The 21,319-nt window shown below is 40.4% G+C and overlaps 1 pseudogene; it reads right to left on the bottom strand.

Annotated features, from left to right (window-relative positions):
• The window catches only part of LOC107635844, a 15,269-nt pseudogene continuing 3,529 nt past the window's right edge, over positions 9,580-21,319 (bottom strand).

Consider the following 21,319-nt stretch of genomic DNA (forward strand, 5'->3'; position numbering starts at 1 on the left):
AATTTTTGTGTTCAGATTAATGCGCTTTGGTAGAGAAATTTTGCAGAAATCTGAAAAGTTTTATTCCAATAGAAAGTAGACATATAGGCAAATAAAATATATACACGTGGGTGTTTTCCCTTTTTATTCAGGCAATTTTACAGATCTTGGCTTGGTACCTCGTTAAAAAACCTTTTCAGGAAAAAAGAGTGCACCTTGACCTAAGATCTTTATTACCTCCTAACTATAGTACCTTCTTAGGTTGCAGGCATGCCACGACCTTGGTAGCTCTCGCCCTTCGAGTTCGGACACCCTGTAGTAACCTTTTCCCAGTACTTCTGTAACTCGGTAGGGTCATTTCCAGTTAGCTGCTAGCTTCCCCTCTCCTAGTCGACTTGTTCCGATATCATTTCGGATTAGGATGAGGTCATTGTTGTCAAAGCTTCGTTGTACTACCTTCCAATTGTATCTTGAGGCCATTTGATGTTTTAATGCCTCCTCCCTGATCCGAGTTCTTTCTCAAATTTTTGGAAGTAGGTCGAGCTCTTCCCTCTGGAGTTGGGAGTTGGCCTCTTCGTTGTAGTAGATCATTCTGAGGAATCCTTCTTCAATTTCTACCGGGATCATTGCCTCCATTCCGTAAGCCAATCGGAAAGGTGATTCCTTTATGGTGGAATGTGGAGTTATCCGATATGCCCATAGGACTTGTGGGAGCTCTTCAGCTCAGGCTCCCTTTACGTCCTGTAATCTCCGTTTTAACCCAGCCAATATGACTTTGTTAGCTGCTTCTGCCTGTCCATTAGCTTGTGGGTGTTCTATGGACGTAAATTGATGTTTGATTTTCAAGTCTGCTATGAGCTTTCTGAAGCCTGTGTCCGTGAATTGCATTCCATTGTGTGTGGTGATGGAGTAAGGAATCCCAAACCTTGTGACAATGTTTCTATATAAGAATTTCTGACTTCTTTGAGCAGTGGCATTTGCTAGGGCTCTGCCTCAATCCATTTTATGAAGTAATCGACCCCTACAATGAGGAACTTGACTTGTCCTGACCCTTGGAGAAAGGGTCCCAGGAGGTCGAGTCCCCATTTTGCGAATGGCCAAGGTGATGTTACGCTGATAAGCTCCTCTGGTGGGGCGATGTAAAAGTTGGCATGTTTTTGACATGGTGGGCATGTCTTGACAAACTCTATTTCTTTTTTTTTACAAGGTCGGCCAGAAAAATCCGGCTCGGAGTACCTTTTTGGAGAGAGCTCGTGCTCCAAGATGGTTGCCACATATGTCACTATGTATTTCTTCCAAGACTTCTTTTGTGTTGGAGGTCGGTACACATTTTAATAGGGGTGTCGAGATCCCTCTCTTGTATAGGATGTTGTTTATGATGGTGTAGTATTGTGCTTCTCGTCTTAACCTCTTTGCCTCCTTCTTATCTGTAGGGAGTATTTCTGACTTAAGATAGTTGACTATGGGAGTCATCCATCCTTGATCTTGGTCTGATATTGCTAGGACCTCCTCTTCCTCTGAAATTGCTGGATTCTGTAGTATTTCTTGGATGAAGCTTCTATTATTGCCCCCTGGTTTGGTGCTGGCTAGTTTTGAGAGTGCGTCAGCTCGAGCATTCTGTTCCCGAGGTATGTGGCGGACTTCATATTCCCCGAGTTATCCGAGCTGTTCTCTGGTTTTGTCTAGGTACTTTTTCATAGTAGGGTCTTTGGCTTGGTAGGTCCCTTCTATCGGTGAGGTAACTATCTGTGAATCGCTGAAGATAATAAGCTTTTGAGCTCCAACCTCCTTAGCCAGCTTCAAACCAGCCAACAGTGCCTCATACTCAGCCTGGTTATTGGAAGCAGGGAACTCGAATTTCAAGAAAAGTTCGATTTGGGTTCCCTGATCACTTTCTATTATCACACCTGCCCCACTCCCGGTTTTGTTTGAAGAGCCGTCTACATAGAGGTTCCATTGTGTAGGAGTTCCCGGGGGTGTCAGTGTATTCAGCAATGAAATCGGCCAAATATTAAGTCTTGATGGCCGTTCGAGCTTTATACTGAAGATCGAACTCAGATAGCTCGACTGCCCACTACAGAATTCTTCCAGCTAAGTCTGTCTTTTTGTAGAATGCCTTTTATGGGCTGGTTAGTCCGAACCTTGATGGTGTGAGTCTGAAAATATGGGTGAAGCCGTCGATAAGTTAGTATGAGAGAGTAGGCGAACTTTTCTATCTTTTGATAATTTAGTTCAGCTCTTTGTAGGGCTTTGCTGATGAAGTAGATGGGTTGTTGCCCACTTTCGTCTTCTCTGACCAGTGCTGAGGCTATTACCCGACTTCCCATTGTAAGGTACAATATCAGTGCTTCTCCTTCCCTTGGTCGAGTAAGAATGGGTGGTTGTCCCAGGAAATTTTTGAAATCCTAGAAGGCTTGCTCGCACTCTGTGGTCCATTCGAACTTCTTTCCCTTCCTTAATGTGGCGTAAAATGGAAGAGATCTTATGGCCGATCCGGCTAGAAATCTGGACAAGACTGCCAGTCTTCCGTTGAGTTGTTGCACTTCTTTAACACAGGTCGGACTTTTCATGTCGAGTATAGCTCAGTATTTGTCCGGGTTTGCCTCAATTCTTCGCTGTGTTAGCATAAAACCCAGGAACTTGCCGGCTTCTACTGCAAAGGCACACTTTGTAGGATTAAGTCGCATGCCATGCTTTCTGATGGTGTCGAATACTTTAGTGAGGTCGGAGAGTAATGATTCCTCCCTTTGTGTTTTTACCAACATGTCGTCCACGTATACCTCCATGAGTTTCCCAATATGGTCCGCGAAGACCTTATTCATTAATCTTTGGTAGGTAGCCCCTGCGTTTTTGAGTCCGAATGGCATGACGACATAGCAGTAATTTGCTTTTGGGGTTAGGAATGAGGTCTTTTCTTAATCCGGCGGATACATTGGGATTTCGTTATATCATGAATAAGCATCCATGAAGGTGAGGTACTTGTATCCGGAGGAGGTGTCCACTAGAGTGTCTATGCTTGGGAGTGGATAAGGGTCTTTTGGACAAGCTTTTTTGAGATCGGTGTAATCGGTGCACATTCGCCATTTCCCATTTGACTTTTTTACCAATAAAATGTTGGCCAGCCATAGTGGATACTTAAATTCTCTTATGAATCCTGCCTCTAGTAGAGCTTGTACTTGTTCTTCCACGGCTTGGGATCTTTCTGGCCCGAGCTTCCGATGTTTCTGCTGTACTGGCCGAGATCCTGGGTATACTACCAGTTTGTGGCATATTAGTTTGGGATCTATGCCGGGCATGTCTGCGGCCTTGCATGCAAAGAGGTCGACATTAACTTTTAGGAATTGTATCAAAGATTTGTTTATGTCTCCTTTCAAAGTTGCCCCAATACTTGTTGTCTTGTCTGGGACGTCCCCAATCTGGACTTTCTCAATCTCGCCCTCCGGTTGTGGACGAAGCTCTTCCCGACCTCAGACTCCCCCGAGTTCGATATTATTGATTTCTTCTTCTTTGCCTCTAAGGTTCAGACTTTCGTTGTAACATCGTCATGCGGTTTTCTGATCTCCTTTTATCTTGGTGATCCCTTCTGAAGTTGGGAATTTCATGCATAGATGTGGAGTTGAAACTACCGCAGCGAGCTGATTTAGCGTTGTCCGACCTATCAAGGCGCTGTAGGTTGAGCCCACGTCGACTACGATGTAGTCTATGTTGAGTGTCCTTGATCGGGCTCCTTTTCTGAAAGTTGTGTGTAGTGAGATATATCCAAGTGGTTGGATTTGAGTGTCTCCTAGTCCAAACAAGCTGTTCAGATATGCTCTGAGCTCTTTTTCTTGTAGGACGAGTTTGTCGAAGGCGGATTTAAACAAGATATCCGCCGAGCTTCCTTGGTCCACCAGTGTGCGGTAGAGATTAGCATTGGCCAATATGACAGTGATGACCATGGGATCATCATGTCCCGGGATGATGCCTGCCGCGTCCTCTTTGGTGAAAGTAATAGTAGGGAGGTCGGGTGCTCTTTCCCCTCCCTCGACATGATATATCTCCTTAAGGTGTCTCTTGCGAGATAACTTGGAGATTCCTCCTCCTGCAAATCCTCCATTTATCATGTGGACATGTCTCTGCGGGGTGAGAGGTGGTTGTTCAATTCGTCTGACCTCCTCGTCCTTTCTTCTTTTCCTGGGCTCATCCGACTTGCTAGCTACGTACCGATCTAATCTCCCCTCTCTTACCAATTTTTCTATGATGTTTTTCAAGTCAAAGCACTCATTGGTGGGATGTCCGTAGATTCGATGATATTCACAATATTCTGTCCGACTTCCACCTTCTCTTTTGCCTTTGATTGGTCGAGTTGGTGGAATCTTCTCAGTGTGGCATACTTCTCGGTAAACTTCCACGAGAGACACCTGAAGAGGGGTAAAATTGTGGTATTTTTTAATCTTCTCTCTATGTTGATCTTCTTTTTTCTTGAGCTCTTTATCCTTGTCCCGAGAGGGGTAGGGGAATCCAGATTTTGAGGTTTCTCCTAATCGAGAGTTTTCCTCCATGTTGATATATTTCTCTGCCCGTTCTTGTACTTCATTCAGAGACGTAGGATGTTTCTTTGAAATGGAGTGACTAAACGGTCCTTCACGTAGGCCATTGATGAGACCCATAATAGCAGCTTCTATTGGCAAATCTTATATGTCCAGACATGCTTTGTTGAATCTTTCCATGTAATTGCAAAGACTCTCCCGATTTCCTTGCTTGATCCCTAATAAGCTTGGGGCATATTTGGCTTTGTCTTTTTGGATGGAAAATCTGGCAAGAAATTTCTTGGCCAAGTTGTCAAAACTTGTGATGGATCTAGGAAGCAGATTGTCGAACCACTTAATTGCTATCTTTGTTAAAGTGGTTGGGAAGGCTTTGCATCGAGTAGCGTCTGAGGCGTCAGTGAGATACATTCTTCTTCTGAAATTACTGAGATGATGGCTGGGATCGGAGGTACCGTCGTATGGGGTCATGTCGAGAGCTTTAAAATCCTTTGGAACCTTAGCTTTCATGATTTCCTTGATGAAGGGGTCTTGATCCTTGTGGGAGGTGTTATCGCGACCGGTTTGGATGGTCTTGGTTTTCAGGTCGGGTTCGAGTTTTAGGAGTTTGTCCTCTAACTCTCGGCGTCGCCTAGTTTCTCTCTGGAGGTTTCTTTTGGCTTATCATTGATGTTCGGCCTCTTTTTCGAGTTGTTTGAGGCGATCTTGTTGAACTTGTAGGGCCTCCATAATTTCTGTGTTTGGCGAATTCTTGTCTTTGTTTGGTTGAGGCGTATCCTTCGGTGTGGTGTCCACGTTCTTATGCGGAGTTTTCTCCTCCAATCTGGAGTCGTGGTCATTGTCAAGGTTGTCTGCCATGGTGATGGGATGACTTCCAAGTTCCCCGGCAACGGCGCCAATGTTCCGATGGTTACTTGAAACTAAAGGTCGATCTCGAATGAGATCTACTGTGGTGGTCGGAGCTGTCATGTCCGACTTGTTGGATCTGGTGGAGCTGGAGATGCTGCTGATCCTTCATCACCAGAGGGTGGTGGTACCTACAAGAGACTCTGATACTTAAGTTAGCATGGGCTTTAAGCAGGTTTTTAGTATAATCAGAGTATGAGTTATACCTGGGTGCTCCAGTGTATTTATAGTAGTATAGGCTGACCTTTTTAGTTATCTTATCTTATCTTTGAGTGAAGTCATCTTATCTTTAAGGGAAACTGCCCTTATCTTTTTAGGCTTTGGCTGCTTTTAGATTGGGCTATGTTCCTTTATTTGGGCCTGCTTGGGCTCCTTGTAGCATTTTGGCCGAACTCCTTGAGAGGAGGTCGGGTAATCCTAACCTGAAGAGGTCGGTCGACTTGTCTTCGATCAGCCCGGGTCCTACAGCTCGACCCAGGCATGAACAGTCGAGAACCTCTAAGGATACAAAAGAAAATCCGACCTCTTTCCAAGCTTAAAAATAAAAATCCGACCTCTTTTCAGGGTTATACTTTACAACAAGGTCGGATAAGCTTAGAGCTAACAAAGAAAATCGGACCTCCTCTAAGGATTTATGCTTATGAAGAAAATCTAACCTCTCCTAAGGATTCAAGTCTACAAATAAAAATTCGACCTCCTTTAGAGTTTATGAAGAAAATCCGACCTCTTTTAAGGGTCAAACTACAATGAGGTTGAAAATTTCTGAGCTTATATGAAAAAATCCGACCTCTTTCCAGAGATACAACTTCTTTAGAAGCAAGATTCCAAGCAAAAACTGGCCATAAGAAGGTTATATGAAGAAGTTTCTCAAATGATGACCTCATCTTGACCCAAAATGACATTGGGCCGAAATTGGACTAAGAAAAGCCGACAACAAAATGAAAAGATCCCAATAAAATCAGTTAAGACTTGGAAAAGAGCTAGTACAACATATCCAACTTGATAGAAGTATTCCAAACCATAAGGCAGCACGGGATTAGGCTAAATTCCACAAAGTGCACCTTCACCATAGAAGCAGAAAAATTTCTGGGGTTCATGCTCACTAAAAGGGGACATTAAAGCTAACTCTACCTGCTTGAAAGGAGGTTCAACAATTAAATGGTATACTTACAGCTCTAGCTTCGTTCTACTATAAAAGAGTTACAATTTCACATGGAGTCAAGAATTTGAACAAGTCTTTCAAAAATTCATACAATTCTTGTCTCACCCTTCAATTCTTACCCAACCTGAAATGGGAGAATGGCCCGTTCTATATTTAGCTGTAGCTGACAAAGCAGTAGCCTCTGCTTTATTCAGAGAAGATGATGATAAGCAAAAGCTCACCTACTTCACCAATAAGGTACTACAAAGAGCTTAGCCCAATTATTAGAAAATTGAGGAAGTTGCATATGTTTTGGTCCTGGCATCCTAGAGATTGTGATTCCACTTTCAAGCTCAAACTGTCAAAGCCTGAACTAATCAGCCCATCAAGCATGTCCTTCAAAAAATGGATAGTGCAGGGCAGATGCTACAGTGAGGTATGGAGCTATTCGAGTTCAATTTGAAGTATGAAGCTCGGACGGTGATCAAGTCACATTACTTGGCCGACTTCCTTGCAGAAAAAACAAAAAGGGAGCTCCACAACTAAAAGATAAATCATCAAACAAATCTGGTAGTGGGGCAGAGATCACCCTCAAGAATGAAGAAGGAAAGATCAGGCATATAAGCCAAGAGCAGAATAGTCAAGTTGATGCCCTCTCCAAACTAGCCAGTACAAAGCCAGAGACAATAATAAAATCGTGATTCAAGAAACACTACAGTCACCTTCAGTATCAAAAGGAGTCAACAAGATGGACATCCTCACAATCTAGGGATGGATAACGCCAAGCATTGAATATATCAAATTCAATTGAATATATCATAGTATTAGTTGAAATTTTTATTATTTATGTGAGCATTAGTATTTTTCATTTTAAAGTCTTTATTACTTTTAAAATTAAAATTTTGAATTTTATTTAATTTAATTTTTGGATGTGTATTGAAATTGTAATTTGTTAGAAACTAAAAATGTTAAAACTGAAATAGAAATTTTAAAGTTTAAATTTTAGTTTTATTTAGTTTGTATTTTGAATGAGTATTTAATTTTAAAAAGACACTAAATCTATTTATGTAAGGCCCACATCGGTTGGAGAGGGGAACGAAGCATGCCTTATAAGGGTGTGGATACCTCTCCCTAGCATGACGCGTTTTGACGAGTGAGTGTGGGGGGCTTCGGCTAGCATCCCTATCGGCAAAGGCAAAACCGTGAGGCCTTGTGTGCCAAAGCAGACAATATCGTGCTAGCGGGTGGTCAGGCTGTTACAGATGGTATCAGAGCTAGAGCCCGGATCGATGTGCCAGCGAGGGCGCTGGGCTCCCTTAGGGGGGTGGATTGTAAGGCCCACATCGGTTGAAGAGGGGAACGAAGCATGCCTTATAAGGGTGTGGATACCTATTTTTTATTATATATTATGTTTTTTAAATTATATTACATAATCATATATTATATTACTAATTAATATATATAATCTAAAATATTTAATTAAATATTATTTTATATTTAATTTAAATTTTTTATTATTTTATATGCATTTTTTATATTAATATTTTTTAATTGTACAACCCAGTTAGAAAAATCCAACTGGGCCGGATCACAACATCAAAGAAGAATCCGACCCGAAAAAAAACCCATTCCCAACAAACCCATGCCAACCTAGATCATCATCTTCCCCGTAACTCTTCTGATGCCCTTCAATGACTTCTTGCTCTTCCTTCAATTGGAAACTCCGTCTGCTCCTCTTCCTCACCACACTTCTGTCTCGTTTTTTCAGTCTTTGTAACGCAGAATAAGAAGCTGCTCTGATTTAGTTTCTATTGCCACCAAATGTGCTCCACATTTGCTGAATATTCTAATCATCTGTGTGGCGAGACCAGAAATACCATTGTTGAACATGACAAAAGATGAGTCTTTTGATGATGTTCCAAGTCATCGGGTCTGGTCTTCTCCAACACAGAAAGCTCTGGTGTGTATCCATGTAGGAGGGAGAAGAATCCCTGTAGAAAACGGCGATGATGCTGGCAGTTTTGCTTAATCCATGGAACATGACAGTGACTTCATCAATTTTCCTCCTCCCCAACCCAACATCTTATTTCAGAATATCCCCATGGTCCAAAAACAAACGAACAAAGAGACCCATAACCCAAACTCACCAACTTACCAATTTGCTCGTTACAGAGGCCAACACATAGAGGGGTGAGTCGCATTTGGCTTCACCATCAAGCCATGGCTTAGGGGGACAATTACTGGCAAAAGTCTACTCCATTCTACAATGATAGTATATGTGTCAACCAAGCAACGAATTTCTATATATCTGTATCAATTTTGATATGTACCGGAGAGTAATATAATTAATTATATTTATTTTTTGTATCGTTATTCAAGTGATACTAAACTTCATTATTTTTTTTATACATTTAAATTCAAATAAATTCGTTATTTGTTATTGTATAAAAACGAGTGTTTCTTAAAGTTCTTTGAGTACTTACTAAAGTATTATTAAATTAATTATTGTATTAATACCAAAACACAAACTAGCATTCTCGCAGAATAAGAGTGCGTTTGGTTTGTGTTTTTATTTTCTGTTTTTTTTAGTGTTTTCTATTTTTTGAATTTTGTGGAGGAAAAAGTGAAAATAATAAGATCTTGTTTTCTATTTTATCTTTTCTTTCACAAAATCAAAAAAATAAAAAACACTAAAAATGAAAACAGAGAATGAAAACGCAAACCAAACGCACCCTAAATTTTTTTTTATTTTTTTTATTTTTAGGTATCAATTGTGTCACCCACTTTTTGTTACAGTAAAATCTGTTTAAACTTTAAAGTGCTACTAAATCTTGTAACGGCCACTTTCCATAAAACCCGTACCCCTCTACCCACAAGAAAAAAAAGGCCTCCCAAACTTGCTCTCCGGCAGATAAATCTCCACAGATATTCGTTTTGCTGGAAAAAATTGTCATCCTTAACACATAACACATACTTAATGTTGTGACAATATACAAAGCTTTTTAGTTAATATGATATAATCCAAATTTATGTTTTAATTATAATGTTGGGAAACACATGGTGCCCAACAGCCAGTGGCCTATCTGAAATTGGTGGAATCTCAATATCCCCTTCTAACATCTTCAAAGCATCCAAAATTGTTGGCCTTGAATAAGCTACTACATGAGAAGACAGAACACCAGCCATTAGGAATATTTCTATTATTTTTCTACTAGTAAAATTTTCATCTATTAACAAAGAAGCATCCAAAGCTGATTCTAAGTTACCAGATTTCAGCAATGACCAAACCCAATCAGAGGTAACGAATGCAGGTGCTCCAGATGAAGATAAATCAAGAGCTTTTATTCCACACAATATTTCCAATATAACCACACTAGAACTATAGACATCACTCTTTTCGGATAATTGGCCATAAAGTGCATATTCTGGTGCCAGGTACCCATGAGTTCCAGCAACTCTTGTATTTATCAGAGATATACTTTCAATATTTTGTTTAGCTAACCCAAAATCCGCAACTCTTGCAGTCATACCTGCATCAAGCAGTATATTGGTGGTTTTGATATCTCTGTGGTAGATTGCAGGTTTAACTCCAAAGTGCAAATAGACCAACCCAATTGCCACATCCAAGATTATTCTCTTTCTTTTAGACCAAGTAAGTGATTTTTGCATTTTGGTTGTCCATGGAAGAGAAGAGATGGTCTTCAAGGCTACCATTTGGCATGTAATCATAAACAAGATATCTTTGGCTTACTCTGTACCTGGAATCCTCCTCTTCTTCTTCATCAACCACACAACACCCTCTTAGCAGCACTAGATTTGTGGTGCTTTGATAAACTATTATTTTATGATTTATATTGTATTTAATTGTGTGATTATCAATTCTTTACCTACTTATTCATATGATAAGCATGTATTTACAATTCCTTCCCAAAATCACTCCATGGTTGAAAACTTGCTTTCTAGAGACTTTTAATTATGTATTTTAATTCTTCTTTATCCCATTCGATACCATGATCCGTGTGTTAAGTGTTTCAGGCTTCATAGGGCACGAATGACTTGGAAAGTGGAGAGGAGGCTTGCAAAAATGGAAGGAACACAAGAAACTAAGGAGAAGACCAGCGAGCAACGACGCGAGCACATGGCCCACGCGAAATGAAGAATTCGCAGCGACGCGGACGCGTGCCTGACGTGAACGCGTGGATTGGAGTCTGCACAGGTGACGCAAACACGTGAACCATGCGAACACATGACAAGGAAAATCGCTGACTGACGCGATCGCGTGGACGACGCATACACGTGACCTACGCGATCTGCAAAAATAACAGAATACGCTGGGGGCAATTTCGGGCCACTTTTTGACCCAGTTTTTGGCCCCGAAACACATACTAAACCTAGGGAACATGCAGAAACTCAATAGGCATCCACGCACATTGAGATTCACACATTAGGATTGCTCTTAGTTTTAGATCTGAGTTTTTAGAGTTGCATTACATTGATAGTTTATGCTTTTGCTTGGATTTTTGGATGCTGAGTGAGAACAACAACCTTTTTACACCACACTTGAGAAGATTCCAACAAGGATAGAAGTTCCACTTAATTATTCCCCCAGTCAAGGCCTTTTATTCAGAATATCAATAATTATTTTTAGTTTATTTTTATTGCCTTAATTCACAATTATTTTAATTGCTCATTATCAAACTCAACTTTCTGGGAATTTTCTGATTAATAAATTAGCACTCTTCCCTGTAACTCGTTGGGAGACGACCTGGGACTCATACTCCCAGTATTTTATTTCTAAAAATTTATGACAACCCTTTTTAAATTGGTGAGACGGATCTTAGCTGGTTAAGAACTATACGTGCAACGCTGTTCTCTTAAATAAAATCTCTTAATTGGTTAACTTCTGCCGCACACCAATTTTTGGCGCCGTTGCCGGGGAGTTGTAATAGTGTGCTAAATTATTAATTAGTGTATATATTTTATTTTATTTGCATATTTTATTTTTATTTCTGTTACCATGAGTTACATGTCTTTCTCATTGAATGACGCGTTTATTGCCTGATCCGAGTTTATTCCCATTTGATCCTGAAATTGAAAGAACTCTTTCACATATTAGACGAACTCGACGTCGATTAGCCTCTGAGGGTGGTGAAGTGATTATTATCAATTCACCAGTCTCATCTGAGGGCGAATCTGAACCACCATCTGAGAGCGAGACAAGCTCATTTACTACTGATCCAGTTGATTTACGTGCAGAAAACATGGCAGAACCTAGGAGAATCACTCTCCTGGAGGCAGGAGCCCTAGATTTTACACTGCAGCCGTATCAAGTGCATGACCCAACTGCAGCTACAGATTTTGAACTAAAAACCGCACTGATCAACTTGATGCCCAAGTTTCATAGCTTACCTGCTCAAGAGCCTATCAAGCACCTTAGGGATTTCCAGATAGCCTGTTCTACTGTTAGGCGTCATGGTGTAGATGAAACTTCTATTCTGTTAACTGCTTTCTCGTTTTCTCTTAAGGGAAAGGCGAGGGAGTGGTACTACTCCCAACCTGAAGCAACTGTTACCAACTGGGATACACTCAGAAGAGAATTTTTGGAAAAATACTTCCCAGCTGAAGTCACAGATAGACTGAGAAAAGAGATCTCCTGCATTGTTCAAGGTGAATCAGAGACTCTCTTTGAATATTGGGAGCGCTTTAACAATCTCTTGGACGCATGTCCCATCACATGATTGGTAAACTAGTATTGATCAGCTACTTCACTCAAGTCATGAACCCCCAGGATAAAACTACACTGGAAGGTTCCAGTAATGGTTCTCTAAAAAAGTACAAAACTGCAGATGAAGCATGGCAATTGATCAGCGACTTAGCTGAGTCCACTAGAAATCACATACAGAGGCGTAGCCCCAAAGTTGTTGCAGAGATTTCCACTAGCAAAGAGACTACTGCTCTCACCCAGAGTATGTGAAATGACCAACCTACTGAAGCAGATGCAGTTGAATCAACAACAAGCGCAACAAACTCAGCCTTCACCACAACAGAGCCAACAGTTAGTTCCACAAAGAGTATGCGGGATCTGTGCTGATTATAGTCATTATACTGATGAATGCCCGCAACTCCAGGAAGACAACACCGTGGTAGCCACTCACAACTTCTATGACTGCCCGAATCAAGGATACAATCAATAAGGTGGCAACTACAACCAAGGTGGCAATAATAGCCATGGATGGCAGGACAATTCTAACCAAGGTTGGAGAGATAATTCTAACCATGGATGGAGGGATAACTTTAACAGAAGAGGCATAGACAATAATAGAAACCAGAGGTGGAATAATAATAACAACAACAGACAGCAGAATTAGAACTAACCTGACAGAGCACCTCACCTAAGACAATCATAAGGACCCCAGCAAACCCAACAACAAGTTTCTCAGACTGCTTATTCTAGTTCCTCATCAAATGATGAGATGCTCCGTTCTCTTGCACAAGGACAACAAGACATGCATGCTCAACTGAACTCTAGTCTGAATGGCTTAACTGCCACTTTACAAGCTCTCGTCTCCCGGATGGATTCCTCACTTAATTCCACACATCAACCTTCAAGCTCTAATAGAATTCCTTCTCAACCATTGCCTAATTCCAAGGGTGGCATCAATGCCATCACTCTAAGATCCGGAACCACACTGCAGAAGAGGAACCATAAGGAGCCAAACCCACCAGAAAATGTGTTAACAGAGGATGTGGTGGAAGTGGAAGAAGCTGAAGAGGAAGAGAACGTACAAGACATAGTTGAAGAAGAAGAAGCTCAGCCACAGAATGAAGTACCAATGGATGCTGAAGCTACAAATCGTGCCCCTCCTATTCCCTTTCCACAACTTGCAAGGAAGCCCAGAAAATAGATAGAACTTGACCCTAAAATGGTAGAAATATTCAAAAAAGTCGAGGTAACTATTCCCCCTTTTGATGTTATTTAACAGGTACCTAAATATGCAAAGTTTCTAAAGGATTTATGCATACATAAGGATAAAATTAATGAATTAGAAAATATTCCTTTAGGTAGTTCTATATCTGTTTTAATGGAAAATATACCTGAAAAATGTAGTGATCCAGGTCCATGTATGGTTAACTGTACAATTGGAGGTGTGATATTTTCTGACTGTATGTGTGATTTAGGAACATGTGTTAGTATAATGCCCTTGTCTATATATGATACTTTGAGGCTCCCTCCCTTAAAAAGGTCGGCAGCTCGTTTTGTGTTAGCAGATAAAAGCATTATTACAGTAGTTGGAATTGCTGAAGATGTACTAGTAAGCATTAAGGGCCTCACATTTTCCATTGATTTCTATATCCTGGAAATTCCCCCTAATGACTCAGGAAGACCATCATCAATCCTGCTTGGAAGACCATTCCTGAAGACTTCAAAGTTCAAGCTGGATGCATTCTCAGGAACTTACTTTTTTGAGATAGATGACAGAACAGTGAGTTTCAGTTTAAATGAAGCTATGAAGCAGCCTCCGGAAGATCATTCTATCTTCCAATGCGACATTATTGATGAAACTGTAGCTGAAGTTCACCAGGAAGAATTAGAAGAAAAGTACATGGAGCAAGGTCCAAGTGTGGGGACACTTTCTGAAAATAATGAGAAAACTTTACCATTATCACCAGCCTCGAATGATCCAGAGCCCAGCTATGAGCAGAAATTAGAATTAAAGCCCCTTCCTCCACACCTCAAGTATGCTTACCTTGAGGACAAGCAGAAGTTTCCAGTCATCATTGCAAGGGAACTCACTTCTCAACAAGAAGAACAACTACTCAAAGTGCTGAGAAAACATAAGAAAGCAATTGGATAGAGCTTGGCGGATATAGTAGGCATTAGCCCCCAAATTTGTGAACACAGAATATTCTTAGAAGAGGGAGTAAAGCCTGTCCGTCAGCCTCAAAGAAGATTGAATCCCACCATCTTAGAAGTTGTCAAGAAGGAAGTGACCAGGTTACTTGAAGCAGATATTATTTACCCCATTTCAGACAGTGAATGGGTAAGTCCAGTACAAGTAGTGCCCAAGAAGTCTGGAGTCACAACAATAAAGAATGAGCATGGAGAGCTTCTGACAACTAGAGTGCAGAATTCATGGAGAGTTTGCATTGACTATAGGTGTCTCAATCAAGCCACTCGTAAGGATCATTACCCCTTGCCATTCATTGATCAAATGCTTGATCGCCTGTCAGGTAAATCTCATTATTGTTTTTTAGATGGTTATACAGGCTACTTTCAAATTCATATAGCTCCTGAAGACCAGGAAAGGACTACTTTTACATGTCCTTTTGGGACTTATGCTTATAAGAGAATACCCTTTGGTTTATGCAATGCACCTGCTACTTTCCAAAGATGCATGATGAGTTTTTTCTCTGATCTTATTGAGAAATGTATGGAAGTTTTTATGGATGATTTTAGCATATATGGTGATTCATTTAGCCTTTGCCTGGATAGTTTATCTAGAGTGTTAGACAGATGTGTTAATACAAACCTTGTATTAAATTTTGAAAAATGTCACTTTATGGTCAAACAAGGAATTGTACTAGGACATGTTGTGTCTAATACTGGCATTTCTGTAGATCCAGCAAAGGTGGATGTTATTTCTAGTTTACCTTACCCCTCCTCCGTGAGGGAAGTCTGTTCGTTCCTTGGCCACGCAGGTTTTTACAGGAGATTCATTAAGGACTTCAGTAAGGTAGCATTACCTTTATCCAGATTGCTGCAGAAGGAAATTGAGTTCGAGTTTAGTGAAAGTTGTATGCAAGCGTTTGATAAGCTGAAGACTGCCCTGACGCAAGCTCCAATTGTGAGAGGACCAGACTGGAGCCAGCCATTTGAAATCATGTGTGATGCTTCCAACCATGCAGTAGGAGCGGCGCTAGCTCAGCGCAAAGGTAAGGACCCTTTTGTAATCGCTTATGCATCTAAGACTCTAGATGCTGCTCAGTCTAATTATACTACTACTGAAAAAGAGCTTCTTGCTATTGTTTTCGTTCTGGATAAATTCCGAGCCTACTTACTTGGTACTAAGGTAGTAGTATACTCAGACCATGCATCTCTAAAATATTTATTAGCAAAAAAGGAGTCCAAACCAAGGCTAATATGCTGGATACTGCTGTTACAAGAATTTGATTTAGAAATTAAAGATAGGAGTGGTAACCAGAATCTAGTAGCAGACCACCTGAGACGCGTTGAGCACATTAAGGGTGACTCCAGTCCTATAAATAATAATTTCCCATTTGATAACTTACAAGCAGTATCTAAAGTAGTTCCTTGGTATGCACCTATAGCTAATTATCTAGTTAACCACACTTTCCCTCCAAATTTTACTAAGCACCAAAGAGACAAGCTGAAAAGTAAATCCAAATATTATATATGGGACGATCCATATTTATGGAGGTGTGGTGTTGACCAAGTAATTAGACGGTGTGTGCCTCAATCAAAATTTCAGTCTATTTTAGAGGCCTACCACTCATCTGAGAGTGGAGGATATTTTGGCCCTCAAAGAACAGCTAGAAAAATTCTAGACTGTGGATTCTGGTGGCCTACTCTTTTTAAAGATACTGCTGAATTTTGTAAATCTTGTTCCCCATGCCAAATGTTTGGTAATATATCCAAGAGGGATGAGATGCCTCAACAGCTTATGCTTTTCTGTGAAATTTTTTATGTTTGGGGCATTGACTTCATGGGTCCGTTTCCGAATTCTAATGGTTATTTTTATATACTGTTAACCGTGGATTATGTTTCTAAGTGGGTGGAAGCAATTCCCGCCCATACTGATGATGCTAACACTGTTGTTTCCTTTGTTAGAAACCATATTATCTGTCGTTTTGGATCACCACGAGCAATCGTGAGCGATCAAGGCACCCATTTTTGTAACAGGAGACTAACAGGATTACTGAAAAAGCATGGGAAAATTCACAAAGTAGCAACAGCTTATCATCCCCATACCAATGGGCAAGCAGAAGTCTCTAACAGAGAGATAAAACGTATTCTAGAGAAGATAGTAAAACCTCATAGGAAGGACTGGAGTGCCAGACTACAAGATGCACTCTGGGCATATAGAACAGCGTACAAGACACCCATTAGGATGAGCCCCTTTCGCTTGGTATACGGAAAGGCTTGCCACCTCCCCGTAGAGGTGGAACACAAGGCTTTCTGGGTTGTAAGAGAGTGCAACATGAATCCTACAAAAGCTGGTGCTGAAAGAAAGCTGCAACTAGCAGAACTAGAGACCCTCCGCCTAGAAGCATATGACAATTCCAGGCGTTACAAGGAGAAAATGAAGGCTATCCATGACAAGCACATAAAAAGAAAAGAATTCAGACTAAGGGAGTTAGTTCTACTATATAACTCCATATTGAGGCTCATGCCAGGTAAACTGAGATCAAGAAGGGAAGGTCCATACAGAGTAGAAAAGGTAGAGCCATACGGAGTTTTCCACCTGCGTCATCCTGTTAACTCCAAATTTCTTAAAGTTAATGGACATCGCCTAAAGCTTTACCATGGTGAGAAGACAAAGAATAAAAAAGAACTAGACATCTTCCTCTTGGAAGATCCACCAAGAGAAGCTGAATGAGCCTAACGAGCGTCCAACTTAAGGACGTAAAAGCAAAGTGTTAGGTGGGAGACAACCCACCATGGTATGATCGTTCCGTTTCAATCTTAGTTTTATTTTTACTTTATTTTTATGATGTTAATGACTCTTCTCATCATCCCTGCATTTAGCCACATATAGTTTGCATGTGCATTTTGCATATTAGTTTTATTTTAAAAAAAAAAGCAAAAAGCACGCGATGCGGCAGCGTCGATGATGCGTTCGTGTCACAGGTGCAATAGGAAGAAAAGAAAAGTGAACAGCGAGTCACGCGAAAGCGTGGCTGGAAGCGTGCCTTAGGCACAAACATGCCCACGCGTCCGCGTCACCCACGCGTCTGCGTCGTTTGCGAAATAGCCTCCCCACACGTCCGCGTCACCCACACGAATGCGTGGCCCTGTAAAATCAACGTAAATAGGTGTATGGCAGCATGTTGCGATGGAGCTGGGCTGGCCTTATGCTAGAAGCACCAGCTACATCACGCGACCGCATCGTTTTCAACACATCACCATTCACGCAATCGCGTCAACCACGCGATCGCGTCACCTTAAAAATTTGGCAAAAAGAGTTTGAAACAGAGAGTCGCGCTAACGCGCGGCTGCTCTCGCGCTATTCGCACAATTCAAGTCACGCGACCGCGTGACTTACGCGTCCGCGTCACTTAACAAATTCACATGCCCCGCGACTGCGTGACCCACGCGTCCGCGTCGCATGCAGCGCACAGAATATCCAGATTAGCCAAAATATCTTATCTTTTCTCCCCCAAATCCTAATTTCTCTTTTCCTTTGTTATTTCTTTCTTTCCCCTTCTTCTTTCTTTACTCATTCTCACTTTTTACCTTCTCCTTCCTTATTTTTCACACCCATCATCAAGGTTCTTTTCTTTCTTTCTTTACTTTTTACTTTCCCTTATCAATTTTATTTATGTTTTAAATTTTTCTTTTCACCTTCATTATCTATATTTTCCCTTATTTTTTTCTTTCTTTTTATCCCTTTTTATTGGTGTTGAAAATTTATTTCAGTCTTTATTTTCCATATTTTGCTTGTGGATTATCATGGATTTGTTTGACAATTATATATTACTTTTCATAAGGGTTGCTTGCATGTTCAAATTTCCTACTTTCAATAATATTTTCATCATACATGCCACGTGTTTGTGAAAAAGCCGTATAGCATTACACATTATTTTAATTTATTCTATTCCACTACTTTAATGCCTGCTTTTCACAAAATTCTTTTTATATTTTATTGATTAAAATATAATTGTCCATACAAACAGATTGTTAGTTTGAATGATGTGGTAATCTAACTTGGACATTGAATACTTGATCTATGCTACTCATGCCTTTGCGAGCATGCTAATAAACATCTAGCATTCAATTACCATCACATGCACTTACTATATTACATTTGATGAACTTTTCATATGTAGTCTAGACCATGTGTTAACAACATCCCTGTTTGCCGTGCATTGATTCCACTCATCATATTCGCTCCCTTGCTCGAACCCTTAGCTTTACATATTACTTTCTCTTCCCTTTTTAAAGATGGCCACCAAGAAAGGAAAGGAGAAAGCCACTCCCAACCCACCAGCAAGGAGAGGAACAAAAAGAGCATTAGTGGCTGAGCCATCTTCAACAGCAGTAAAGCCCTCAACAAAAAGAATCAAGAGGATGATCAAGGTCGATGAAAAAGAAAAAGCCTTTCCAGCAAATGACACTGCGCGGTTTCCTTACCGCTACTGTGAGCAGATGTTCCCCATCCTGGCAAAGAGGAATTACAACAATGAATACCTTCTCATCCTCCCAATCCACATTGCTGAATTTGTTGAGCCGTAAATTGAATGAAGACAATGGGAATTCCTACGGAGACAGCCACGGCAGGTTAATCTCTCATGGGTAGTAGAATTCTACTCCAACTTTGACGTGCCAACCATGCAGTTTGTCTATGTCCGTCAGAAGCAAGTCCCCATAACTGAAGAGGCCATTCAACAAGCTTTAGATCTTCCTCCTGCTCCAGAAGGATTGGACGCATTTCAAGAAGTCTCACTCAAGCGCCAGACATACCAATTTGACTGGGACGCCGTTCTCAGAGTTATAGCACAACCTGGCAGCAGATGGATATATGGATACCATCGATCCTGACCAAAAGGGATATCGGCTTCAGTACTTACCTTGGAGGCTCGAGTATGGGCACAGATTATGTCCCATTATATATTTCCAAGCACTCACGAGTCCTCCTTCACTGCAGACATGGTTGTTTTACTCTGGTGTATCCTTACAGACCAGCACCTAAACTTACCAAGACACATTCGGAATGCAATGGGACACGTATAAATTGCAGGCAACCTACCTTTTTTTGCCTTGGTTTCAGATCTCATCTCAGTAGCCAGAGTCTCCTACAGAGCTGGGGACACCAAAGCCTTCCTTCCACAGGATGATCAGTACGTCCCTAACGGAAAATATATCAGACCATCAGCAGCCACTACAAGTCAGCCTACAGAACCGGCTGAAGACATTCCTCCTTCAACACCACAAGCACCTACAACAAATCAACTGCTCCGTCAGATACTTGAAAGGTTGGATCGACAAGAACACAAAGTAAAGCTAAGAGAGCGCCGTAACAAGCACCGATTCACATACCTCAAGGAGCTACTTTTGGGAAACTACAAAGACCCAGACACCTCGGAGTCCACTTCATTTACCAGCACAGGGAGCCATGACGATCCCGATGGTGGAGATGCTACTACCAGCCCCCTCTGTTCCTGACAGATGGCACCGAGGACGGTGCAAAGCCTTAAGTGTAGGGAGGTCGGTCAGTACCTGACTTCCGGAGGTAACTTCTTTTCCTTAAATACCAGTAAAATAGGATATTTAGTTAATTTTTTTTTGTTTAGAATAGAATAGATTGCATAGTAATAATTAGTTGCATGCATGTTCTACTTGATTGAAAATAATAAGTTTCTTCTAAAGACCCTATTTTCTGAAAAATTTCACTAATTTAAATCAAAACCTTTGTGTAAACTTGTTTGAAGTTGTATTTGAAACATAGTTTAAAAAGCTAAGAACACACAACCTGTGAGATTTGAGCTTAATTACATGGTTACATTATTTAACCATAAATGTTTTATTCTTGTGTGTTTGCTTCTCTATGATTGTAATCTTATTTTATTTCATCCTATATGTCCAATGTTTAATATGTTATATGCATGCGTATGATTGAGGCCATTATTTGTTTAGCTCACTTTTCCCAAATAAGCCTACTCTTTAAATTACCCTTGTCAGCCACTTTGAGCCTTTTTATCCCATTTGTTCTATATTTTACTACATTACTAGCCTTAAGCGGAAAAACAATTAAATACCCTAAGTTGAATCTTTAGTTAGCTTAAGATAGAAATTGTGTGTTAATTGAGTATGGGAAGATCGTGGGAATAAAGGTTAATAAAGGAATGTGTCACGATAAAATAATGGGAATCTGGGTACCTACTCATGTGAGACTAGAAAAATTAAAAATCCATGTGCATTGATAATGTTATGTTTATTTTTATTCTAATTAAAAAAAATCCAAAAATATTCAATAAATAAGTAAATAAATAAGGGGATAAAATTACCCCAACGTTAAGTTAATGAAAAATTAATGCATATGTGATAAAATTAAAGAAAAGTTGATACATGAGTATGTAATGCAAAAGTGAGAATTTTGGGTAGCTAGACATGATTCTAGAGTTATATAGAGTGTATGTATGTTAGGTGAAAGCTTAGGTTAATTAAAGATTCAATTTATAAAGCTCACTTAGCCATATACATATACCCTTACCCTTACCTTAGCCCCATTACAACCTTGAAAAGACCTCATGATATTTGCATTAGTATGTTAAATATTGTTGATTGGTTAGGTGAAGAACAAATTTTAGAAAGCATGATTAGAGAAGAGTAGAGTGATTACCCTATACACTTGGGTGATTAGAGTGCACATACACCACCAGTAAGGGTTCAGTGCTTAATTCTATGTTCCCTGCTTTCATGAGCTATCTTCTTACAATGTTACCTGTATTTACTATATGAATTAAGTTAGTAAAATCTAATTTATATTTGTCTTGAAGAGCTTATTTACTTTTAACCAAGTAGGTA

Source organism: Arachis ipaensis, chromosome B04, assembly GCF_000816755.2.
Source record: "Arachis ipaensis cultivar K30076 chromosome B04, Araip1.1, whole genome shotgun sequence".
In the NCBI taxonomy this organism is placed as follows: Eukaryota; Viridiplantae; Streptophyta; class Magnoliopsida; order Fabales; family Fabaceae; genus Arachis; species Arachis ipaensis.